Below are 25,296 nucleotides of genomic sequence, written 5' to 3' on the forward strand. Positions count from 1 at the left end.
TAGTAGTAGTTGAGTTTGCTATGTTTTTATTAATTAGAATTATGTTTAATTATGTTTGAAATGAAGTAGTAGTTGAATTTGTTATGTTTGAAGTATAGGTTTCAAATGAAATAGTAGTTGAAGTATAGTTTTACATCTCCATTTGCATCTTCTATTGGAGTTAGATCTTTTATATATCCGTTTTGTATCATCTGTTGGAGTTGATACTTTTTTAGAGATGCAAAAATCACTTTTTGAAGATGTAAATTTTTAAATCTTCTATTGGAGATGCTCCAGCGATGTTTATTTATTTATTTTCGTGCCTGAGCGATCCAGGCCAGGCCAAGTCTGAAAGTTTTAGGAGGCAACAACTACTACTCATACCTATACGTGGGTTGTGAGCTGGTTTGTATTGCCAATAGTTTTTTTATCCTTAGAGCATCTTCAATAGATGATGTAAATTTAGAGATGTAAAACTAGGTGTTGTATAATTTACATTACAAAAAGTGCCTTTTACATCTCCAAAAAAGAGCCAACTCCAACAGATGATGTATATTTATGATGTAAAACTCCAACTCCAACAAATGATGTATTTGAAGATATAAAACTAGTGCACTGAACCTACTGTCAAAACTGTCAAAGCTCCGCGCTCCCGTTGTAGCTTGCCGGGGCCAGCGGGGATGGCCGAAATCGGCCGACGGCGAAGAGGAATGGGTAGGGGTAGTAGAGAGGAAGCCAAACCGGTTAGCGGCAGCACGGGGCGGCGTAGAGCTGCCCGTAATCGGCCAACGACAACGGCGGTGGAAAGGGGATTGGGCAGGTGGCGGGCCGGCGAGGCAGGCGGCTGGGGACATGGGGGAGTCGCAGTGGGTCCAGCGGCCGTCGGGCACGGGGCGGCGCCGGAGCTACCTGTAATCGGCTGATGACGACGGCAATGGAAAGGGGATCAAGCAGGTGGCGGGCCGATGAGGCAGACGACGGGGGACGGGGGGGACGGGGGCGGGGGGGGGGGGGGGGGGGGGGGGGGGGGGGGGGGCGAAGTCGCCGCTAGCCCGACGACCGTCGGGCGGGGGGCGGCGACATTGATTTGCTGCAGATTTGCCCGATGGTGGAGTCGGGCAGGTGGAGACTAGTCGCGCGGAAGGGAAATGAACGGCGGTTGGCGCACGACCAGCGTTTTTACATCCCCTGTAGGTGGACATGAATATTTGCACCGCGAGCTGTTATAGTTTACATCTCTGGAAGGTGGAGATGTATTTTTTTTACATCTACATCATTTGTTGGAGCGTTTTTGGGCCGTAAAGATGTAAACGATAGTTTTTTTTGCATCTACATCTTTTATTAAAGATGCTCTTACATAACCTGCCAGGCCGAGGCATGATGTCTACTACGTAACCTTCTTATAGACGTTGTTAGGCCTCCAAGTGTAGAGGTTTGTAGGACAGTAGCAAATTTTCCTCAAATGGATGACCTAAATTTTATCAATCCGTGGGAGGCGTAGGATGAAGATAGTCTCTCTCAAACAACCCTGCAACCAAATAATAAAGAGTCTCTTGTATCCTCAACACACCCAATACAATAGTAAAGTGTATAAGTGTTGATACGACTCAAATAGTTTTAAGATGATTTTATGTAGTAGCCCTGATCTTTCACTCACGCAAACAGGTAGAAGAAATAATTTTTGAAACAAGTAGAAGTGTACGTGCAAAAGAACCAGTAGCTAGACTAATGGATGGATTGTAGATATCGGGAAGTAGTAGAAGATGCGTACGTGGTAGTTGTAGTACTAGGATAGTGGAGGGAATAAGCTAATGACGATTAGCGGCAGCATAATTAGAGATAATAAGCAATAGCATAAGTAGATGGAAGAACGGGACCCTAGCTAGGTCGATCCTTGTAGATCATGAATCAAATGAAACTTGTGCCTTGGCGATTGAAGCTGCCAAAACACATGCAATTATGAAACCCTAGACATGGATGCAGTAGTACAGATACACATCCATTAGATGCAGTTTCTGAGTTTTCTTTTCTGAACTAAAACCTCACTTTTACATGGCCATATGACCTTTATTTATAGATGCACGCAGGCAACTTGGGCTAAGCCCGACTCACATCACGACACAGATGGGACTCGGCGAAAATACAAGAAAACACTCGGCAGGATAAAAATAATAATACACCATAATAAAACTAGGAGACCTTCATATAAGCTTGCTTTTCTGGCTAAACTTGTCGTAGTTGCTTGGGGTTCTAAAGCAAGGCTCCACTTCATCCGAAGGAATTAAATTAGCTGGCATCTCTTCAATTACAACCCTGGTGATACTTGGATCCCTGAACACTGGCTTTTGCATGCCTTTGATAGTACGTGAGCAAGGCATGGAGCCTAATATACCTCTTTCATTTGTTTAATGCAACACCTTCCCTTGACGTAGAGCCGGAGCCACGTACTTCTGCATCATTTTTCCATAGCCAACCTCTGGCTAGAGAATATTTTACTTGGCAGTAATGGAGGAACCACAAGAGTACTTGCGGTGTCCGTATCATCCTCTCCCCCTTCACGAGAAACCGTCCTCGATTTCAGTGCACTCTTCAAAATCTCCTTATTTTCAAACACATGATCAATCTTTATTGCATCGTTACCCATGGGCTGCAGAACACGTTTGATGCCAACATCTCGAAGCACACAAGTGTTGGATCTCCCCTCATGTATAGCATGGCGATCATATTCCCACGGACGACCCAATAGCAACTGACACATATCCATTGGCACAACATCGCAGATCACCTCATCATAATATGTGCCAATATTGAACTTTACGCGTACCTTGTGAGTCACCTTTAGATGTCCGGAGTTGTACAACCTCAATGCAATGTGGCTGCGGATGTGGCCATGTATTCAATCCTAAAGCACCTACCACACGCTTGCTTATGATGTTGGTGTAGCTCCCTCCACCAATAATCAATTTGCAACACTTATTGTTGATTCAACACTGTGACTGAAATTTTTTCCACCGCTGTCCCGAGCTTGAAATTTGATCCTCTTTAGCTCACTGCACCATGATGCATGGCAGATCATAATCTAAAGGATAGCACTTGATAGGATTAGATTCACTTTTCCCTTCCTTGGGCTCATCAAACTCTGAGTCAGTTTTGTCTCTGGAAACATATCCATCATTAACAAGGAGCACTCTCTTCTTGTTCGAACAATCAATGCGTTTGTGTCCCCTACCTCCACATGCGTAACACACAATCTCACTAGTATGCATAGTAGACTGCGCACTTGAATCCGCCCTTGAAGCCACTTTGCTCGCGGCCATAGATTCTTTGCTCATCTCCTTGTGATCGGTAGCAGTTGACCTATAGGATGAAACTGGATTGACATTATCATCGCCATGCGAATAGGAACGTCGTCCCATGCTGAAATTTGTGCGGCCTTTGGAAACTTGCTTTGCTTTGACCCACTGTTCGGCACGCTCCGCTTGATGAAGAAGCTCTTGCATATGATTATACTACATCAAATCAACATGGTCATTCAGTCCCTCAAAGAAACGTGTCATTGTTGCATCATCAGACTCATGCACATTAATTTTGATCATCAGAACTTGCATCCGTTAGTAATACTCATCCACCGTCATGGCTCCTTGAACAAGACATCGAAGCTTTGTGTGTTGCTCTTTCTGGAAATACGCTGGCACAAAGCGAGCACGCATTGTACACTTCATCTCACGCCACGATTCTGGTCGTGTGTCATTGCGGTTGAGTTGATCCCACCAAATTAATGCATAACCTGAAAATTCAAGAGAATCAAAACGAATCTTCCGCTCCTCGGAGTAATGGTGGTTATCAAAAATCTGCTCCACACACATCTCCCACTCAAGATACTCCTCAGGACCGGCCTTGCCTATGAACGAAGGTATAGTAATTTTTATTCTACCAATACCTCCATCCTCATCCTCATCGTGGCACCACCTTGGTCCATCATCACGGGGACGAGCATCTTGTCGTGGTCGGCGAGGCAAGTCGCTGCAAGCATCAGAACCATCCCCGGACTCAGCATCATTGTCGTCGTTGGCAACATCCGCGTCACGGACGTGTAGAGGTGCTCGCTGCTACAGGGCATGTTGTGCCCTTGTTGGAGCGGCCGCGCCGGTTGCCCTTGCCTCTAGGCGACGGAGGGCTGCCTGCATGGCCTGGAACCCGTCGGTCATCGTCTCGTCGAGGGCCTTCATGCGGTTGTTGAAGTGCTGGTATGCAGCCTTGAACATAGCACGAACACCTGGGTCCAGATTGGGGACATATTGCGGCGGCCTATCATCCTCCCGCACCTCATCCTCGTCACGCTTGCTTGAGGTTGACATCACGCGCAGTGATAAACCTAACACTCTCTGATACCAGCTGATACGGCTCAAATAGTTTTGAGGCGGTTTTATGTAGTGGCCCTGATCTTTCACTCGCGCAAACAGGTAGAACAAATAATTTTTGGAAGAAGTAGAAGTGTACGTGCAAAAGAACTAGTAGCTAGACTAATGGATGGATTGTAGAAATCGGGAAGCAGTAGAAGATGCGTACGTGGTAGTTGTAGTACTAGGGTAGATGGAGGGAATAAGCTAATGGCAATTAGCGGTGGCGACGGCGATCGAGTAATTAGTGATAATAAGCACTAGCAGAAGTAAGATGCAGAAGAACTAGAAGCTAGCTATATCGATCCTTGTAGATTAAGAATCAAATGAAATTTGTGCCTTGGCGATCGAAGCTGCCGAAACACATGCAATTATCAAACCCTAGACAGGGACGCAGTAGTACAGATACACATCCATTAGATGCAGTTTCTGAGTTTTCTTCCTGAACTAAAACCTCACTTTTACATGGCCATATGACCTTTATTTATAGGTGCACACAGGCAACTTGGGCTAAGCCCGAGTCAAATCACGACCGGACGTGACTCAACAAAAATACAAGAAAACACTCGTCAGAATAAAAATAATAATACACCATAATAAAACTAGGAGACCTTCATGTAAGCTTGCTTTTCTGGCTAAACTTGTCGTACTTGCTTGGGGATCTAAAGCAAGGCTCCACTTCATCCGAAGGAATTAAATTAGCTGGCATCTCTTCAATTACAACCCTGGTGATACTTGGATCCTTGAATACTGGCTTTTGCATGTCTTGGATAGTATGTGAGTAAGGCATGGAGCCTAATATACCTCTTTGATTTGTTGAATGCAACACCTTCCTTTGACGTAGAGCCGGAACCACATACTTCTACATCATATTTCCATAGTCAACCTCTGGCCTAGAAAATATTTTACTTGGCAGTAATGGAGGAACCGCAAGAGTACTTGCGGTGTCCGTATCAGGTGTACTAGTTCGGCGAAGAGATGGTGATACAAGTGCAATATGGATGGTAGATATAGGTTTTTGTAATCTGGAAATATAAAAACAATAAAGTAGCAAGTAACAAAAATGAGCGAAAATGGTATTGCAATGCTTGGAAATAAGGCGTAGGGTGTTGGAAATATGCCGTAGAGGCAATAATAAAATAGTTATTATTATATTTCCTTGGTCATGATAATTGTCTATTATTCACGATATAATTGTATTAACCGGAAATCTTAATACATGTGTGAATACATAGACCACAACATGTCCCTAGTGAGCCTCTAGTTGACTAGCTCTTTGATCAATAGATGGTTGTGGTTTTCTGACCATGGACACTGGATGCCGTTGATAACGGGATCACATCATTAGGAGAATGCACTACAAAAAAATACACTTCCGTGATGATACGTGTTTGTCACAGTAGGTCGCGTTTTTTGTCATGCATGTACATCCATGACAAATTTATGACAGAATCAAGATAGTCATACCTGTGCTGTCGTAGAAGTGTTCCATGACATTACCAAAATTATCATCACGGAAGTGTCCACTTCCATGATGATAATCGCGCGTCACAGAAGTGCTTTCGTCAAGGGTGACCGACACGTGGCATCCACCGTAACGGAACACTGTTAAGCTATCGGGTCGGATTTTGGATCCGATAACCCATTAACAGCCCCGACCAATGGGGATTTTCCACGTGTAAAATCATCATTGGCTGGAGGAGACACATGTCAGGTCCGCGTTGGCACAGGTGTCACTCATCCAATGGGCGAGACGCGCCTATGATATGTTGACACGTGGACCGGCCCATCAAGTTTAAATGGGCCGGCCCAACTGAAGGCCCACAAGATTTTGTGGACCCTAATGGGCCGGCCCAGCTAAAGGCCCATGAGATTTTGCGGACCATAATGGGCTGGCCCAGCTAAAGGCCCACAAGATTTGGCGGGCCATAATGGGCCGGCCCAAGTAAAGGCCCACAAGATTTTTGTGTGCCATAATGGGCCGACCCAGGTAAAGGCCCACAAGATTCTTGCGGATCATAATGGGCCGGCCCAGCTAAAGGCCCATGAGATTTCGCTGACATTAATGGGCCGGCCCAGCTGTAGGCCCACAAGATTTTGAGGACCCTAGTAGGCCGGCCCATTAATTGGCTGCCATGTTTTGAGCCAAATGCCGGCCCATATTTAATCCGGTCCATTAATGGCCTGCCACGCTCCGGGCCTAATAGATCCGGCCCGTTAAAAGCCTCCCACGTTCTGGGCCAAATTACGGCCCAGATCAGGTCCGGCCCTTTAAGAGGCTTTGGGCTCAATTATGACCCATATCAGATTCGGCCCGTCAACTGGACACTATGCTTTTGGGCCCACTTGCTAAAGGCCCACTTAGTAATTTGCCCTGATATTAGTTTTGGCCTGTTAAGGGCCCGTTTAACATTTCAGCCCTATATTAATTTTGGCCTGTTAAAAGCCCGTCATATAGTTGGGCCTAACTACGGCCCGGTTTGTATCCGGCCTGCTCGCAGCCGATATCTGATTGGGCTAAACAAGGACCGAGACAATTTTGGCCTGTTAAAAGCCCGTGATTTGATTCACACAATCATGGGCGGGGTTCATTTCGGGCTGCTGCCGGCCCATGAGCTGTTCGGCACGTTTCAGGCCCAACCTACATCGTGATTGCATAACGGCCCGATTATGTACCGTAATTTTATGGTTTGGCCGGTTTACTACAAAGACAGGATATATATACAGTAAAATAACTGCAGCATCGTGAATAAGGAAAAACCTAGACTATACAATAAAGAAATTACGGCATATTACATCCACTGGGCATCAAAGTTCGCCACTATGATAATAAAGCACAAGCAGACAGCAGATTACATACACTGGGCATCAAAGATCGCCACCAGTGCAAATAAACACGCCGACAAAATAATATACAAAACTGACAGCACTTCAATAGAGTTCAAGAAAGGTTAGCCCTGCTGGGGAGCTGCAGCGCAAGCAGCTGAGCAAGATGATGAGACTGCGCTTGTTCAACACTTATATCTTCCTCACTCTGAAAGATAAACAAATAGACAGATGACAGGTTTTGCACATAAAAGTATCAGTGCTGAAAATTCATCACATTTCTTACTGACGAATAAAGTGACACAGTTTAAAATTGCATTAACACAATATGGTATTGTTCAGGTCAAGACATGGCAGGAAATGACATTTTGAAGGAGTTGGCAGCTTCACGACACCACTGGATTACAAATCAAGAACTCATAAGTATTAATGGTTAGTGTGCTGTCAATTTATACCATTTCAGATTGGCAAATAAAGAGACGGTTTAAATAATAGTAGAATGATATGACATTGTTCATAGTTAAGACATTGCAGAATATGACATTGTGCTGTAGTGGGTAGGTTCACCACACCACTGGATTACGGATGAAGAACAGAAGCATACATGCAGTGCAAAAGAAGATCACTTGCTCTGTATAGTTTAATTTACATGGTATGAAGAAGGAACTTGGTTGTACAACTGAAAACTTAAATTGAGAAAGGACAAACTTCTGTTTAGGAACTACATAATAAACTTTAAACAAGCAATTTGATGCAAACACCAAAAATAAATAGTTGTTGCAGTCATGCCTAACCAAATATATACAACAAAGTTTCAAGGCTTGAGATGGACAAACTTACATTATTGGTGAAGACATGCTCTATAAAGGCCTTGTCCATGCTGATGGGGGGGGGCAATTCAAGAAGTTTACCACAAAATCTTCTTCAAAAGCATTGCCTTTATTCTAAATTTTGTTAAGAGTAAATATAGATGTGATAATATACGAAAAAATGGAGAATGTTTAAGATAAGATGGAGTGATGCTACATAACCAAGTAGATATAAATGTAAGTACAGCGATACAGGCAAAAGGTACATCCAAGAGCAATGCACAGCTAAACTTCTTCAGTACCAACCTTATGGTAAGAGTAAATATAGATCAGATGTGTAGAAAATGGAGGGCAAAGAAAAATAAGCTGCAGAGTGATGGTACATGAACAACTACCTGTCATTATAAATACACTGATAAAGGACAGCATGTACTTACAAGAACAATGCAGAGCTAAAAAAACATTGGCATTGGATATATTCTACACTAATGTAACCATTCATACAGATCAGATAATTTGGAGCGAACGATTGATAAGCAAGCTATCATGCATACTGCTGTCACATAATGAACCAGGTATGTATGCAAGTACAGTGATACAGGACAACAGGTACTAATAAGAGCAAAGCAGCGGGCATCATATTTGCGATATCCTGTCGTTCTTGTCAAACCGGAATTCTTCTTCGAGCAGATTTCCTGCAAAAAAGATCCGTAAGGCACATGCGGAAAAGTAGAAGTTCAAATTGTCATGTGATTTCATAGGCAGTACCTCATCCTGGGAACGAGACCAGTGCATAACAAGGTTTTTCCATTCAATGTCTTCTAAATTTAGCACAGGAGACTTCACCGAAAATTCGTTTATAGACTTGCCATCAAAGTGTGATTTCCTCAGGTAACACCGATACTGCTGCAATGCTTCCTTGAAAAGCACAAGCAAGCTTTGCTCGTCATGACCATCCAGATTGACCCTCGCCTAGTTACAACAATGTAATGTAAATCATTGATGTGTTCAATCAGCAGAAAACAGGAAAATAATAACCTTGAATAATAGCACTTACACGTAAGTTGGACAGGAAGATGTGAAAATGGTGTTTGTCTTCACAATAATCTTCCCATGATGGGAATATATGCACGTAGTCCCTAACAACATTGAAAGCATTGTCTTTTAAACTAGGAATAAATGGAATGGGGTTCTGCAAGAATTGGCCGTCTCTGCAATTGGGATAGGTCTTCGGCCGGTGGACTTGCTATACTTTTTGCTGGAGTGGGATTTTTCTGTGGTACAGCTGGTGCTATGGCAAATGAAATAAGTATACCTTTTGCTGGAGTGCAGGTCCTGTATGGTGGGGCTAGTGGTGTGGCCAGTGAAGTATGGGTACAGTCTGCTGGAGTCGGTCCTACATTTTGTGTCACTGGTTGTACAACCAATATAAGTGGGGTGCTATCTGATTTCTCCGGCACCACACGTTTTTCAAGGACTTTGCTGGTGCTCCTTCAGGTTCGGCAATCACCCTCTTCCTTTTTGATGTCTGATGCACAAGAACAACATTTGAGTGGAAAAACATGGTATGATGACAAATGGAATATGTATTGATAATGGATGGGCATGGCATCTCGACATATATGATGAGTAAACTAAGCAGATGGCGGTGCAACAAAGTAGAAGAAATGCAAGACAACATATGCTAGATACCCACAATCAATAAAACATTGCCAAATTAGAACAGGCACCTTGATGGGTGAACAGGACAGGCCATCTGCCTTTGACTCCTCGAGGTTAGAATAGTCATTAGGATCATATTCTGAACAAGAATCAACAGGTGGGGAGCGTATGAGTTTCATTGCATCCAGAATGGCACTCAATGCCTTGGTGCCAATTTTGCAAGTCATTGCAGTGTTTAGCTTCAAGAGTGGACTGCTGCTAGTGCGACACAAAGCAGCTACACAGGTCATAGTGTAGATATAACGGGAAAACCTTAAGCATCAGAGTAAAATCAGCAAAGTGGAACTTGCTGGAATATATGTGCTAGTATTGCCGGTACGGCTAGAAAGGCTTCGGATACTAGCCCTCTTCAAGTGAAGGTGCGGTACTGTTAATATCAGTGTAACTCTCAAAGGCGACACAGCTTCCCGCATTTCCTTGCTATTCTTATAGGATTCAAGTGGGCAGGCCACTACAAATCCTATTCCTATGTTTACAAGATCCTACAAATCAAAGAGGCTCAAAGTGTCCATCACAACCGACCGTATAGACCTCTACACTGCAAATGTCCCTGCTCATCTTCAGTACAAGGAACATACTGTACTACTATCATACTCCCTCCGTTCCAAAATATAAGTCTTGGTAGAGATTTCCACTATGGATCACATACAGATGTATCCAGATACATTTTAGAGTGTAGATTCACTCATTTTGATCCATATGTAGTCCATGGTGGAATCTATACAAAGACTTGTATTTAGGAACGGAGAGAGTACATATTAAAGAAGAATGGAAGAGGAACATGGTAAAGAAGAGCAAGCAGATTTTGGATAATAAAATGTTGGTTGCATAGTGCCCACACATGATGAACCAGAGCGCATTAAGAATGCAACTCCCAGCTGTCTCTCGACCATTTCAGGCGGTTGGATGAAGATCCTACGTCTCCTAACCCTTCTTCTTCCTCGTCCCTGATTCTTCCCATAGAGAACACCGCACGGGTCGCCGGCCGGACCACCGGCCCCCACCGTCTGTGTTCCTCCGCCACCCCCACCCCCGCCCCAACCCCACCTGCGTCGAGTTTTCTTCATTCGGCGAGGCCCCACAACTACCCGAGCCCCTTCGATCGCACCGGAGAACTTCGGCGAGCTCTAAAAAATCGACTGACCCAATTTTGAAATTTAGTCTACTGTGATTTAAATAGTGTGGAATATAAAAGGGGAAAACCATAAGCATTGGGAGTATAGTGTTGAGCGTGCCATGGCGGATCTGAAGGTGCAAACCGGACAAAGGCAACTTCGCAACCAAGACAAGAAATCAGAGTAAAGCAGTGGCGATCTATTTTCTTGCTGCGATAAATAAGTTGAGCAGATACGAAAGAGTACCGCCTCTGGTGCGGCGTCGTGTACGCATCTGCTGAGAATTTGACGGTGCTGCGGTAGCGATGGCTGTCGGCGGCGTGGAAGCAGATCTAGGAGGGTAGACGGTGGCGGCGGGGCGCGGTGGACGAGACGGTCGTAGGAGCGGCGCCGGCATGGTGGACGACGGTGGGGATGAAGCGAGAGGACGGGATGCAAGGATCCCGATCCGAAGCCGTGGATGAGAGAGTTCGATCTCTTGTAATGGACGGCGGCGTCGGGGTATAAGCTCCAGCATGGTGGAGGAGGACGGCGGTGGATGGGGTGGCGGACGGAGGAGGGTGGGGTGGAGAGGGTGTTTTGGTGCCCACGGAGTACGAATGTGGAAAAGGGAGGTAGAGAGGATGGGGGGAACCATGTATTCAGGGCGCGCTTGTCTCAAATGCGAGGAAATTTACAAACTTAGCCCCCATTTCAAATTTCTACTACATCACAGCAACATTAGTCGGTTGGGGATAGGACGGTAATCTTGCATACACCGAATATTTGCTGACGAGAGTTTGTTTTTGGCGCCCACCGTGTATGAATATGAATCGGGGAGGGAGTCGATTTCGGCCGAGGACACACTGTGTTTTGGCGCCCACCGTGTATGAATCCGGGTGAGAGGCGGTTACGCCACTTTTGGGTGAAATTACAAACCTACCCCTATCGAAACCTATAGAAATCCAGCAGTTATGATTTGCGTGGCAGGGATAGGCAGTAGTGATTTCCATCTCGCAGATTTTGGTTTCGGGCAGTTACTGCGACTTTCCCCGCTTCATTCAAATTTTGCAGAGTGCATGTTTACCGTGCCAACTCAATTCGAATCCCGTTTGTATTCTATTTTTTTCGGGCGGGATCCATTTTCAATTGGAATTACATTCTATATACATCATTTTTTATATATACTTTCAAAAGCACAACAAAGATTTCTGCTCCTTTATATGTATAATATGATTTACAAATACAACGATCTCGAAATCTGAAGTTTGAATTCAAAAAAATTTAACCAAATTATGTTCTACTAAAATGTATGGATCAGTAATATCTACATATTAAATAACATAGATGTGCGTGAATTCATATGAGTATGCATGTTTGATACATCAATTTTGGTTCGAGTATGGATTACAAGTATCATCATCTCGAATTCAAATATTTGAATCCCTTTTTTGTTCACCCCTTTCACGCCCAGCTCTCTCGCATGCATGCTCCTTTAGGTAGCCATCACTCTCTTTTCTCCAGCTCACCCGCACGCTCACTTCATGTTTCTCCTATCCTCGCAAACATGGTCTCTCGACGTCTCCCTTGAGAAGTGTCACACTCTCCCTATCATTATACATTACACGGTTTTCATTATCTCTCACGTCTTTGCTATTCTCTGGTATCACTCGGTACCTAAGCTTTCTTTTTCACCGCCACACACACAGTCTCCACTCGTCTTTCACTTTGTCTTTCTCTCTATGGGATTCTCTCACACACCCTATATGTCTCTATATATGACTCATACCACTAAAATTACTCTCTCTCTCTCTCTTGTAGACACTACATTTGTTGCGGTCTCCTTTTCGTCTCCATCCCAGACTGACATTATTCATTTGTTCACCGATCAGACAACCCCGACTACCGTCTCCTCTCTCTCTCACACAGACACACACACACAACTCCTGCTTCCACTCCCCTTCCCGACTACCGTCTCTCTCTCACACACACAAAACTCTCGCTTTCGCACACCGACTCATATTTCTCTCACAAACATTTATCGACTAGCTAGCCTCTAGATAGGTTTATACACCCGCACACTCGTGCTTCCACCATCGCATACATGTCTCTCTCCCGCTCCTTGTATCTATGTAGATTTTTCTTCCCTTCTTCAGACACGCCCTCTCTATCATGCACACACACTATCGCCTCATTTTAAGCTGATACCTATCGCACACACACTCCTTGTGTGTTTGTCACACATGCACTCCGTCCTCCTCAACTCTCCCTCTCTCTCACACACACATGGGCTTTTGCAACAACTAGCAAGATGTCCATGCGTTGCACGGAACATCAAGATGCATTTGTATGAGTAGTTTATCTTGTGGGGGAAAAGGATGAACGAGGGAAGGCCTTATTTGCAAATGTGGAGAGGGGTGTGGGTATCTTTTTTGCAAAATTGCCATAGTTTCCTTCCTATCTGTCAGATATAGATCGGACAGCCTATATTGCAGGATGGCAGGCACACGATCATCACCGACAATGCTTTTTATAAGAGTAGGGATAAAAAATAGAGTTGGTGATGATGGTGGGCCTGCCATCCTGCAATGTAGGTCGTCCGATTTATATCTGACGGATAGGAAGGAAAATATGGCAATTTACCCACACTCTTCACCATATTTACAGATAAGGCGTTCCCTCGTTCATCCTTTTCTCCCACAAGATATTGATGTTCCGTGCAACGCACGGGAATCTTGCTAGTAAGAGTAGAAATTAGACATATACCACTTCTCGAATCTTGAAACCAACAACATTCCTCCCTTATATCATCAAAACCGCCAAAGGAATATATTTTGAGTGAAACATAACATATTTTTAGTGATATACGTATTTCAAAACTAGACTTTTTTTCTATCAAATCGGTGAATATGTATTAATCTACTTTGATCGTGTGGCAACGCATTGGCACATTGCTAGTAGTTATTATAATTTTTTGGACACCAGACAAACGGTGGAGTACATATACAAAGAGAAGAGGCGCACGCACACAGTCGGCCTCTCGCTGTCTCACACACATGAGTGTTACGTAAAGGCGACGTTAACAAATAAACCCTAAAACCCTAGGTGCACGATTGCTGCATTCACGGGTACCGGGTACGTGGTGGAGCACCTTTGTAGCAATAGTCAGCTGAGCACGCCTCCTCGCCGCGTAATTGCTCTAACAGGGGCGCGACCTCTCATAGCGCAGGCATTGAACTGACGCGCCGTCCAAGAGGGCCGCACTCACTGCAGGCCCGGCTAAGCACGCGTCCTCGCCACGTGCAACCAGCTTAAGACTGCCCCGCCTGTAGGCATTTTAGAACACAAAAAATGACTAAAATATAATTAATTTACGCATGGTCTTGACTTGTTGTGCTCGCACTGGTAGCAGGAACTAGTAGAGGATTTTCTTTATTTATAACTCTCCTCACATTTTTTTGGCTTTGAAGTGAATCATGGTCGTGGACATTATGTATGAATGTGCAGATATCTGTGAACATGAGTTTGATGTGGAAGTTGAACTTGGAATGTCGGGCTTGCGCGTGAACTATACCATGTCCAATGCTTCGTTTGTTATTGTTTGGAAAGTAATTTATGTTATTACATGACCCAAAAAAATACATTTTGTGCCACGTCAGTAGATGCACGGACATCACAACAGGCATGCTGACTGGATAAACATTTGAACCTAGCTATTATGAAGGAAATTTTGTATTGACAATAGTTTTAGATAGCAGGAGACGCCTAGCCTGCTCTGCCTCTGCTAGCTTATTTCTGGCTTCTTCCATCTCTTCTTTGGCTTGGGTGAAGAGAGCATCTGATTGCTCTTTTCGCTTCTTCAGGAACTCAGCTACATTCTCAAGGGCTGCTGCACGCTTTCTTTCAGCCTTTACTAATGCCACGAGGACGCGAACAGCTGATGACTCCACCTGGCTTGTGTGTAATCCAACATCATTTGGGAATTTGCACCTTGTGTCTAATCCAGCATCATTAGGGAACTGGCACCTTGTGTGTAATCCAGCCTCATTTTGGAAACATGATCTCGAGGTTGATCATACTTCCCTCCTCGCAGGAATTGCATCCTGACATGAAGTTACTTCTTTTTTAGATCAATACTCAGAGCAACCTAGATCCATTTAGTAGAAGCGAGATAAACAGAACTCGGAGAAGTGAATTCAAAAGAAAAAAAATAGACTACAAGGTGAGAACACCCACTTCCTACATCAAGCTAAAAATGAAAGCATTAGGATGATTAAGACTCTTCTTATTAAACATCGAAGAACACCACGCTTAAGAGAAACAGAAACTACAACATATACACATCGAAGAACACGAGGCTACGCGAAAGTAATTGAAAGGGTGTTACTTACCAAAGCTCGTTTTACATGTTCGGTGCAGCTCCTCTTTAACTTGCCACGCTCCTTGAAGATGTCCCAAATATCCCGTGTTTGGTCTTCATTGCTCCTCTGCATGTTCGCACTCGTGGTTTTAAAATCTCAACATGGCAAGAAAAATATACTACTAGTAATACTCACGCATCTTGTGGGCAACATTAAAGCACTCGTCTGCCATGTTAGAGCATCTCCAACAGAATCGCAACGCGCGGCGCTTTAAAAATCTCAACATGCTATCTCTACTCTCTTCTCTACTGCTATATTTATTTTACATTTTATATTTAATATTTATCTCTACTTCCTTTACTGTCTACTTTTTTTCTCTATACTTTTTTCTTGCAATATAGGCCGCCCGATTTATATCTGACATATAGGAAGGAAACAAATGGGAATTTTGCAAAAAGATACCCATACCCCTCTCTAGATTTGCAAATAAGGCCTTCCCTCGTTCATCCTTTTCTCCCACAAGATAAACTACTCATACAAATGCATCTTGATGCGTGCAACGCATGGGCATCTTGCTAGTTCTAAAAACCTTTCCATCATTTGCCACACTACTGGTTGCAGATGAAAAACCTACCCAAGCACAACGCGATACAAAAGCGACACACAATTACAAGATGATATTCTGTTGGACAATGGAGGCTATAACCAATTACTTTTACGGGAACAATAGCACCCAGGAAATTTGAAGGGTAGGTATGAACAAAATTGGAGCTGCACATGTACTGCTAAGTGATTCAATACACACATTACCAATCGAGGAGGAGAATGATGGTCGCGGCGGCCTCTGTGAGTCATGGTCAGCAACGGGAGTCAGTTCATTGTCCACGATGGTGGTACTTCTGCGCTTGGCGTTGGCTTCCGGGAAGCAGATCCGAGACCGTGGAATACGATGCCGGGGAAGAGGCTCCGTGTACGACGACGACGGTGGACCGGCTCCAGTGCGGCGTACGAGGTCGTCGATGAGGCAGATGCGCTACGGTGGACGAGTGCGCCGATGTAAAGGGGAGGAGCACGAAGGCTGCGGTGCCATGGAGAAGTCTATTTTGCGGTGGGGATAGAAAATGGGGAGTATTCAGGGGTACTACTCTGGGTGCCGGGGTGGGGTTGGCTGGGTAGGGTGAACCTGAAGTTACGAAAACAGCCCCCTACCAAGCGTCATCCGTAGGCCTATTTCGAAGGCTATGATGGTAACTTCCCACTGCTCGAATCAGGGCCGCGGGAGATTTTCCCGCCGACCTCAAAATTTTGTGACACTGGACTCCCTGTGTGGCGTGTTGAGTGATTCGGCTAAGCAACTAGCGAGCAGTAGTAGTAAACTCTGCATATTAGGTTTGACCGAAGTCAAACTTCCTGAAGTTTGACCAAGTTTATAGAAAAATATAAACATTTACCATAACAAATATGTATGATGTGAAAGTACATTCAATAATGAATCTAATGGTATTTATTTGTTATTGTATATGTTAATATTTTTTGTTATAAGCTTTCTGAGAGTTTACAAAACTTGACTTTGACCAATGCTAATACGTGGACTTAAATAAAAAGGGAGGGAGTACACAGTTGTTTTCTTAGTTTGTAGTGAACTAATCATTTGTTGAAATTGTGAAATAAATATATTAGGCTATTGACTTCGAATGTAATGGTCTATACAATTCAATAGTTACGATCATTGTCGAATCCCAAGATGTATACAAGGTCTATAGTACTTCACAACATGCTCAAACTCACATAATCCCAGTCAATGAGAATCTAAATGCATTTCATAGTTATTACTTTGTAGGATGCAACAAAAACAACCATAACTCTACATCAGCCATTATAGAAGCAACATTTTGACATATCCCAATGTGTGAATGAAACATGCAGAGAGAGCTTTTGAAGATGGAGCAGATAGCGAGGGAAAGATTGTATGTATGTGGACGAGAGAGTAGGAGACAAACCTAATGAGGCAGAGAGAGATAGAGAGAGAGAGAGGAAGAAGTTAGGTCTGTGAGAAAGATGGATACATGAGATGCGTGTGCATCAGGATTCTGTATACGTGGAAGGAGAAGAGACAACATGTTTGATGAGAGAGCTGGAAAAACATGTACGAGAGGGGAAGGATCTCGTGGGTTGAGGGATTGACAATTTTGTGCGGGGAGAGAGGGATTGGTAATTTTGTGCAAGAGAGAGAGAGGGTGGGGGAGCAGTCAGTCAGCCGTCGTCACATCACCCTGCTTCCAAATGACCCCGCATTCTCTAGCGCGGTGTGGTCACCGTCTTTGATCTGCTTGATGCCCTCTTTGAAGATTGAGGTGTTGTGCATGTTGGGGTGCAAAGAAGCACAAGCGAGAGTGGTCGCCGTATAACCTTGGATGGGGATGAATTGTGTGCTCGGGGGAGTGTGTGTGTGTGTTGTGCTACGTGTGTCTCTCTCTGTGTGTGTGTGTGTGTCAGATATTGAGAGAAAACAAACCTAAGGAGAGAAATGGGTATTCACGAAGAGATTGTGCGAGCCTTGAGGTGGGCAGGGGCCGAGTGAGGGTGTCAAAATGTGCGCGTTGATGCATGTGCTGCATGCGACCATGCGAGGGACGGACGAATCGAGAGAGATGGTTGTTGTTTTACGGATGCTCCTCTCTCTGTCTCTCTCTCCCTCTCTCTCTCTCACACACACACAAGTAAACTAGAAGACCGTTATCTCATGTATACACAATGTATCGGCATCTGTCTATGTCTCACTCATGCATGATCATTTGCACATTCACACCTCTCTATGGCCCTGTTTGGTTCAGCTTTTATCAACGGATTCCGCTGTCACGCAGCAGAATCTGAACCAAAGGGCAAACCCAGCAAAATCCGATTCCAGAAATCCGCTGCCAAAATCTGAACCAAAAGCGGAAGCAGGCCAGGACATGCTTTCCAAAATCTAATTCCGCTGCGGGTCAAAATCTGAAAAAGTTGTATCATCTGGTTTGCCAAATGACCTACATCTTTTTGACATCAGATTTTCCACCGCTGTTTTTCCACAGCAGATTTTTCATAGCTGCTTTTAGAAATCCATAGCCGAACCAAACAGGATCTATGTCTATATCACACGCACACCGTCTCCACATTGCCCTTCCGCCACAACACACATATGGACACATACACACGTTCTCTCTCAGTCACACACACAAAATCAATATTAAAAAAACTAGGGCGCACCTAAAACGTCCAAATCCAAATAAACACGAACTAGAGCTAAATTCAAATATATGGAAATATTGCAGCGTCAAGAATTTTCATAGGAAAAAAAGTTGAGTAATATTTGAGGATTGTTTTCACACACACAAAAAGGTTCGGTGGATGTCCTTCGAGGGCGACATGGTAACGCACCGTTCGATCGACCGCGCGGCCGCGGTTCACGCGCTTACACAGGATTCCGTATTGTGGCTGTGGTACTAACTAATAAAAGCGCTGCCTAAGTCTAATGTTTACGTGTACTAGTACAGTTTTCTTTTAAGTTTGACCAACCTTATATATGAAACTAAAGTAAGCTCCAACACACGCACTCATTAATATGCCGCCGCCGCCGTTGCGCATGCCAGCGCCCGCCTGCTCGGGCCAACAATTTCTCGGCCATCACCGCCGTGTCGCTGCCATCCCTGTGCCATGAAGCCGAAGGCTCGCCCACTCACGTCGTCTGCAGTCCCTTCTTGCGATGCCGCCGCGCTGCCAAGCACGCGAACAGCTGGTGGAGCCACGTCTATGCACGTAGCCTACGAATAGGAGGACGAGCGCGTGCTCCAGCACGCCGGCGAGAAGGAACTAGCGTGTCATTGTCGTCTCCGCCCGCACGGAGGAGGCGCGCATGGTGGCTGTCGCGGCGGAAGCCGGTCGCGCGCGTGTCGAGCCCGCAAACCGGGTGCGGACGCGGAATCTACCTTCGAGACCTTGAATGCCATGTGGATCCTGTAATCTGAAGGAGCAATTTGGGTCAATCGACTCGTGTGAGCCGTTTGATGCAACATGGATGGCTAGAAGGGCTTCTTCCACCTCTTCTGCCGTCTTCTTCCTTCGCTCCGTCGAACTTCTTTCACAAATCGACTGACCCAAATTATACTTCTAGTACGAACGTATTAAGTACAGTAGGAACACGAAGATACGAGCAGTAGTACCAACTGCAAGAAGAACAGTAGTAAGACATAGTACTAGTACTACTGTATGTACTAAAGAGTTCAAATAACGAGAAAGAACATAAACATAGTTCTGCTGGGGCCTCAGCATAACACACCCTTGAAAATAAACTAAGCAACTAGTCCGCTTGACACTACAGTAGAACCAGGATGAGCGACGGCACTGCCACCTACTCGGAGTCCGAGTCTACGTCCTCGACTTCATCCTCGTCCCTCTTCCTCTTCCTCTTCGCCGACGCTTCTTTGCTTGAACCGGGCACTGGGCTCTGCTTCTTCATCCAACCCTTATAGATATTTAAACAAAGGTAGGCATCCATTGCTGCATACAGGATGTGATCTTCATCTAATGTCTTCGACTCCCATGCATGATGAAACTCGTGATGAAGTTTGTTCAGTTTAGCGTATGAAGGATCAATCATGGCTGCTGCCAGGGTCAGCATTGAAGGTTGAGAGGAGGACACCAGGCTTGCCTTCTGGAGATCGAAGGGCTGGCCTACAACGAGACCTATCCGATGCAGGACATCCCTGTCGTTCTTAAAGCCTACAGTAACGAATTTCACTCTTTTGTCCTTGAGGAAGTTCTTAAAATCCTGGCACTCAACGTCGGCATGGCATATGTGGTAGACCAAGCAAACGTTATGTATGCAAACCTGGATCACGGCGGGCTTCTTCCTCTCTTCGTCCTTTAGATCCTTCTCTCGTCCCAGGACTATGGTGTACTCAACATCTAGCCCAGGGACCCACTCATCCGTTGAACTGTTGAACATGTGTAGGAAGCGAGCAAGCCATGCTTTCACCGTCTCGGATCCACTTGTGTAGATGACGATGAACTGATCGCCGGTGATGGCTCTAACCTGGTACTCAGTGGCGACCATGGAGATTTGGGAGGCCATGGATTTTGGAGGAGGGTTAGGAGAAGTTGAACTGTTGTACCCCGCGAAAAAACTGGGAGCGAACTAATGTGAAAAGACGGGATGACTGGGAGCGAACTGTTGTAAGGTAGAAGACGGGGACGAGTAGGGCGTGCGAACGGCGTGGGGTTGCTGGCTTGCCTGGTGGATAAATGGCTGCAAGCCCCCAAAGAGTTCTTGAGAACTATGCGGGACCCACTAGATGTTATGTCTACTAGACCCATATCGTAGGCCTGTCGGTATAGATTCTGCCTGTTCGCACGCCATGCCGGCGTGTGGATGTAACTTCACTTAATTCCGTCAAACGTCACGCCTCCCAGGACCTTCGCCTCCCTCACGCGGTCGCGCCCTTTGAGACTTCGACCGGCTATAAATGAGCAATTTTTTTGCCTTTTTTTAGACAAGCAATTTTTTTCCTACTTCGCATGCATGATACTCCCTCTGGTCCTTTTTACTCTCGTCAACCGTTTGCAAAGTGTTTGACCAAATTTATACTTTTTTGAACACCACCTTATATTAATTAACCAGCCACACCAGTACACTCATTTGATACAATATTCACCACACAGGGCGGTACGTTATTTACAAGAATACCATCTAATCTATTGTCAAAGCTATACTTAGCGATTAAGTGTGCCACCTTATTGGCCAAACGGCTAATCTTTGACAATTGAAGATTGTTGATCAACTTCGAGATGCTCAACACTTTCATCTTCAAGTCACACATAGCAGACCTGTCATAGTCCCCCGATGCAAGAGACGCTACCACAAAAGCGCAATCAGTCTCTTAAATTACAGGATTATGAAGAGAAATACCTATGTAGATACCGGCAATGCAAGCCCTAAGCTCCGCTTCCTCCACGTTTTGACAGGCATCAATGAAAACCCACGACCAAATTTATAATAAAAATATCAATATCTACAATACTGATTATAATGAGTATAAGAACTACGTTTTATAATGAGTGTAAAAATATTGATTTGACATTGTGAATGTTGACACATTTTTCTATAAGTCTGGTGAAAGTAGAGGTACATTGACTTCAGACAAAACTTAAATGCACAATGCAGACTAGTTCCTCCGTCCAGGTGCGTGCCATGTCCTATCTTGTCATCACAACAAGGTTAGCTATTAGAGTACTACTACCTCCCTTGTAGTTTAAAGGGCTCGATTCAAAAATTTCACCTACTCTTAGCAAGATAGTAGAGGCGGTGGAATAGTTTTTAAAGTCTGCAAAAGTACTCAACTAGTGTTGCCGTTCTTCACAAAAAAATGTGTTTACCAATGCATGCATGAACACTAGTTACTCTAACCCCCCTCTCTTCTTTAATTCTTTGCCACATCAGCATGTTTGCTATTCTCGTGTGCATGATACCAGCTAAGATACCACCATTATGGCCAGCCTTAATCATAGCATGCAATAATTTAGTGCACCTTGAAATATGAACATGTGTGGGACGTGTATGTTTTTAATGACTTGAGACTATACCTAGCCCAGCATGCAAGATGACTTATTATGCACCGTTCCCCATACCTGCAGGAAGCCCGTTCGTCTCCGAATCTTTTCCTCTCCATGTGTGGAAACAATATGCCTGCCAAACTCTCCTTCTTCCTCCGGCGGTCCCACCACTCCACCCCGTGTGAAAAAATCTGCATGCATGACTCTCCTCCCCCACGCTTGTCCAATCCGTTGTGACCAGCAATATTTCCACCCCTTCGCTCCCCCGTAATTTACTCCAACAAATATGCCCACGTAGTTGTTACTTAACTGCAGGTGCATTGGGTCACTGACATATGGGCCCAACAGGGGTCTGGCCCACATGTCAGTGAAACAACTGGACCTGCAGTTAAGTCAGTGCAGCTCAGTCCATATCTTATGTAGGTGTGCCATTGCTCGCTATAAATACTATGCCTCCCACGACATCGCTATCTCCTCCCCCTCACGTTCACGTTCATCACTATCTCCTCCCCCTCCCCCTCACGTCGACCACCATGGCATCGCCCCTCCCAAGCCCTAGGAGCCCCTCGCTGCACCGCGCGGACGGTCACGCGTCGCTGTTCCGTTCCTCGCCGCCACTAGTCGAGGAGGACGCGTCGGTGTTCCGCTCCTCGCCGCTACGCGACGCGTCGCCGTTCCATTCCTCGCCGCCATTAGTCGAGGAGGACGCGTCGGTGTTCCGCTCCTCGCCAGGACGCGACGCGTCGCCGTTCCGTTCCTCGCCGCCACTAGTCGAGGAGGACGCATCGGTGTTCCGCTCCTTGCCGTGACGCGTTGAGGTGGACGCGTCGGCGTTCCCAATCTCGCCAGCAGGCGCGCTGGAGGACGCGTCGGCTCCCCGCTACGAGGAGAACGCCGCGCTGCCCGCCGAGCCCCCCCAGCCTTGAGGAGCTTTGGAAAGAAATGGATGTCGCCTTGTGGGAGGCTTTGCCTCCAGCAGAGCGCGCCAAAATAGAGGCGGAGAAGAAGGCCGAGGAAGAGAAGCGCACCGCGGAACAAGCTGCCTGGGAGGCCTATGTCGCGTCCGAGAGCGTTAGGCAATTGGCTCTTCAGCAGAAGGCTCGTGCGAGGGCCGTGAGGGCGGCGGAGGACGCTCGTGCCGACGCCTTGAGTGCAGTCGGGCCCAAGCACCTCATCTACGCTTGGCGGTACGTGGACCGGGTGCACGCTTCCATCGAGGAGGAGTACCTGTTGGTGCCGGATCACCACACCGGTGAGATCGCGCTCGCCCGCCGGCAAGCCGTCAATCAACACCTCGCAAGTTGCGAGGCTGAGGAAGAGGCGTTGTGTCGGCGCGCTGGGAAACGGCCGTGCACCAGGGCACTCGTGGCGCGCCGCAAGCGCTCCTGCGAGCGCCGTGGCTTTTAGGAGGAGTATAATTTTGTTTCGTAAGGCGATCTCATTAGTTTTGGGACGCAAATGATAAATCCCGAACGTTCAGGAATTTTTAGCGTCCTTAATTAAGTATGTAAAAGGGAAAGTTTGGAAACCTATTGTATTCGTACGCATTTTGCAAGTATGTGCATATAACACAAACTTTACTATATACTATCGCACTACACGTCTCTCTTGATATATGCTTGCAGACTGTGCTACTCCCTCCGTCCAGGTCAATAAGTCATCTTTGGTCGTGCACCGTGACCAAGAAGGAGGGAAGACTTATACACCTAGATGGGGGGAGTACTACTATTACTTATGTACGTGAAAATGCACGTTTTAACATTAGGATGCGGTTTTTGTAAAAGTATAAAAACAACACTAGTCAAGCTTGTGAAATGATTCAATGCAAAACAAATGCAAAAATGCTCGTTTGATTGTTTACTTTTAGCTTCCTTCTCTGTGGTTATTTCTCTGTCGTACTTTGTACGGAGTATCTCACTGGTTGGAAAGGCATGCAAATTCCCAAACCGCTTCCTACACCCTGTATCGAATTTTTTGCCTAACAAGTTGTGCCATGCATTTCGAATTCCAACTTGAGTACTAATACTAGTAGAGTACCAGGGGCCAGTTCTTTTAGGCTTCTAGATTAGTAATCCCATAACTACTACCTCCGTCCTGGTTTATTGGTCCCCATTGTAATCTGTGTCAAATTTTGATCATAAATTTAACTAATGAAATGTTAGTGCATGTCACATGCACTACTCCATCCGTCTAGGTGAGTACGTCATCTAAGGCTGTGCACCGTGACCAAGGAGGAGGAGAAAACGAGAAACGTTAATGTTTATTTGCTAATTAATAGTATTGCATGCAATGAACTAACCACCACATGTCGTGTTTGATATCTCAAGTCATTAAAAGCATGCACACTCTTTATCTCTTATTGGTTGGTATGTCAAGAAACAAGAAACGAGGTAGAAGTTAATGCACCGCGCCTAAGTGTTTTGGGATTATTTGGTTTTCGTAATATGACTTACACACCTAGACGGAGGGATTACAATGGTGAGGAATAAACAAGTTAAATCTTTGGTCAAAATTTAGCACAAATTACAAAGGTGAGGAATAAACCAGGACGGAGTAGTAGTTTAGAAGCCCAAATAAATGAGTGAGGCACCTTATTGTTACTCTCCACTGTGACTAGTCTTGTGGGAAAAGCTGGGGAAGCCACCAAAAGAACTGGCCCTAGGAGTAGTAGCTAGGGATCGAGTGTGCGAGATGAACCAGAGAAAGTAAATGCAGAGAGATGAAATGCAAAAAAGACGGAGGGATGTAATGGTTGCTTGTCCGTTTATTTTACCAGGCCACTTATTACTGGGTGTGGTTGGGTTTGTGATATGACGGCTTTACTGCCGTGCCACGAGCGGGGTGAGAGGTGAGACTCCTGTGCAGCGCCGCCCTCTACACTTGTACTACATCAGTCGTGGTTTATTAGTCCCCCATTGAATTTGACTGAAGATTTAACTGACAAAATGTTAGTGCATGTCAACAAAAGCTATATCGTTGGATTCGTATTTGAACATAGTTTTGAATGATATAATTTTAGGTGACATGCATCATCATTTATCGTACTATATATAATGTTAGTTCAATTTTTGGTCGTACTAATCTATAGTAGAAGGTGCCCGTGCGTTGCACCGAAGAGTGAAATGCATTGATCGGGGAGTTGTTTATTTTGACAAAGGATGTGGGGGTCATCTCATGTGTAACGGGTATCGATAGGTTTCTTTGGATATTATTTCATCTCTAGAGCTCACAAACATCTGGGTGAAATAGATAAAAAGGTATCTTTTGCAAACAAAAGCGTTCAACTGTTCAACATGCATCCAAAACTTCTGAAGAAATAACACTTATTGTGCTTTGCAAGAAATGATCTTTAAGAATTAGTTTTTGAGTATCGATTGTTATACATGTTGGCTACAGATGACATGGCACTTTCTTATAGTCAACAGTTGGCTATGCTATTAAGTAATATTAACCATGCCCTTATACACCTAGACAGAGGGATTAAATCAGGATGACTTGCAAGCGGGTAGAGGAGATG

This window comes from Triticum urartu, chromosome 3 (genome assembly GCF_003073215.2).
Source record: "Triticum urartu cultivar G1812 chromosome 3, Tu2.1, whole genome shotgun sequence".
NCBI lineage: Eukaryota > Viridiplantae > Streptophyta > Magnoliopsida > Poales > Poaceae > Triticum > Triticum urartu.